The sequence below is a fragment of the Cicer arietinum genome, chromosome 7, assembly GCF_000331145.2.
Source record: "Cicer arietinum cultivar CDC Frontier isolate Library 1 chromosome 7, Cicar.CDCFrontier_v2.0, whole genome shotgun sequence".
Classification (NCBI taxonomy): domain Eukaryota; kingdom Viridiplantae; phylum Streptophyta; class Magnoliopsida; order Fabales; family Fabaceae; genus Cicer; species Cicer arietinum.
Window position 1 is genome coordinate 46,527,174 of NC_021166.2, and position 2,640 is coordinate 46,529,813.

The window sequence follows — 2,640 nt, forward strand, 5'->3', positions numbered from 1 at the left end:
TATATATATATGTTTGCTTGGAGAGAATAGAAAGAAAGGAAATTAGAAGGAAGGAAAAGGAAAAGAAAAGGTTATATAAAGGAAAGAAGGAAATAGAAAGGAAGGAAAAACAAAGAAAGGAAAAAGGAAGGAAAGAAAATTCAGAATTTCATCTTCTTCCTCCCTACGCGTGACCCCCCATTTTCCCTTCTCTTCCATTTTCGTCTTTCGTTGCTTTCTTTCTTCAAGACTAGTAACCCAAGGTTGGGTGAGTGTTAGAACAAAGGTTTCGCAACTCCACTCTTCCTCTTTGATTCGAAAACGAAGAAAAACGGTATTTGAGATTCAAACACAAACCCCTCCGTTTCTTCTAGATCCAAGCTTCATTTCGCGAAGAGTTAGAAGGGAAAGTTGCTCACTACCACGCCACGGTGCTAGGGGACCAATTTGGAGGCGACGTTGCGAGCGAAGATTTTACCGAATTTACTCACGGTGTTGTAATCGTACGTTAGAGCTAACGTTAAGGTAAGGGCTCCTTCCAAACTTTTAGTTTGATGACATGTATGTGGACGAAATTTATTGTATTTTGTGTATTTCATTATGTTTCTTTTCAATTTAATGTAAGGGGATAAACGTAGAAATTAGTCTAGCGTATATTCATGAATATGAAGATGTTTCATAGGAAGTATTATCTAGATCTTTATTCTGAAGCCTATAAATATTCATGTAAGACTCCATTTTAAGGGATAAAAAATAAAGAAATTATAGGCATTATCATTTTGAGAGTTTATTCTTTTTGAGATCTTGGAACCATCTTTAGAGCGCATTGTTTTGCAGTGACGCTCTCCTTCTACTTTTCAACCAAAACCTCTATAGTTGATTTTAGCGTCTTCTCGATTTACCAATCGGATAACCATTCCGATTGTGGCTTCTTTCACCATTTCTATCATTACGGCTCATAATTTTATTTTAACGGTTTGAGATTCATATCAATTTGTAGGTATTTGGTTGTTCTATACTATTAACTTGTTTGTTCACAGATTCATCCTTTTTAATTTTTAGCGATTTTAAAGTTGTGTTGCCTTTGATGTACTCTATCAACTTGAATGAATATATATATATATATATATATATATATGTATATATTTTCATTATTAAAAATAAATAAATTAAATAAAAATGGGTTGCATGACATAAAAACCAACACTATAAAAAGGAAAAATAAAATTTACCTTATAATCTCCAAATTATACTTCTACTCCCACTTTTTTTAATAAGAACCAAATTTTACCTTTTTTTAAATAAATCTAAACTTAAATTTTTCAAAAATACAAAAAAAAAATTTTGCAGAACACAAAAATTGAATTTTCTAAAATAGGGTTGTGATTGTGTTCTGGAAGACAAAGTTGAATATGATGGGTAGCATTATGTCAAAGGTATAATTTGGTGGGTATGTTGTAAAATTTTCATAAAATAGTGCAAAAGCATTTAAATAGTGCGGGTAGATACATACTTAAAGGTTGAGCCCAAAAGAAGCTTCAAAATGGGATGTTAAGAGCACTTATTTGGTATTAGTTGAGGGAATTCTCAAATGTTTTAAATGTTTTTTAGAATCCTTGTTGAAGTCTTGATAGTTTTGTGATCTCTTCCCATTAGAAAGATGGAATTCAAATAAAAAATATTTAATTAAAAAAGATGGAATGCAAATTAACTTTAACTAAATTGGTGGGGTGCGCCAAGCCAGTGTAGTAGTGCAACACAAAGGCGACACTCGAGAGACCCAATAGCAAGCTATTGTAGTGGACTCTCCCCCTGAAGAAATAAATTTAATATCGTGTGGACCATTGGCCCATATATCAGATATTAAACTGATAAGAACAGATACTACACTTGATCTTAGCCAAAAGGCCGAGAAAGGTATGCTTTGTTTAGATAATGAACTCTTATATTATAGCCAAGACCTCGGTACTTGATATGTCTTCTCTCAAATGTGGGACATAACTATTAGTTGTATAATATTGCTTTCTTTCGCAACTCTAATGCAACAACTGTCAAAGTCTCTAACAATTCTCTCTTCAAACATTGGATAGTGAATTATGAGTGCATCTAACCACATTCAACTAATTCAGGGTGATGGCCATAGAAGATGCACTCAAGAATACTGCAAAGGAGGTTGCCACGTGATTGGTATCAAAAAAGGTACAAAGTATTTGATAGAAAAACATGTGACTAAAATGTTGAGCTAGGGTACAATAAAACCCAACAGCAGTCCTTACTCAAGCCCAATGATATTGGTAAAGAAAAAGGATGGGAGTTAGAGGTTTTGTTATGATTACAGGGCATTAAACATCGAAAAAGGTTATTGTGCTAGACAAATTCCCCATTCTAATGATGGAAGAGTTGTTGGATCAAATACAAGGAGCAAAATACTTTTCTAGAGTGTACATAGGGCAATTTAGTCAGACAAATAACAAAAAGGAGGTTTTTTTTTTTCTTTCTAAAATCATATTTTTATATCGTCTTTCTTTCCTTACAATCCTCCTAAGTTTAAGGGGGATGAGAATTCAGAGAAGGCGGATCAATGGATCTAAGAAGTGGAGAAGATCTTTGAAATGATTAACTATCAGGCGGGAGTGAAGGTCAGCTATGCCACTTATATGT

General features: G+C 33.4%; 1 non-coding gene across 1 annotated transcript; it reads right to left on the minus strand.

Moving 5' to 3' along the window:
* Positions 1-1,704: 1,704 nt before the first annotated feature.
* On the minus strand, positions 1,705-1,900 carry LOC113787877 (U2 spliceosomal RNA). The gene has a single exon (XR_003474399.1). It is a non-coding gene; the product is annotated as a U2 spliceosomal RNA (small nuclear RNA).
* Between the last annotated feature and the right edge of the window lie 740 nt (positions 1,901-2,640).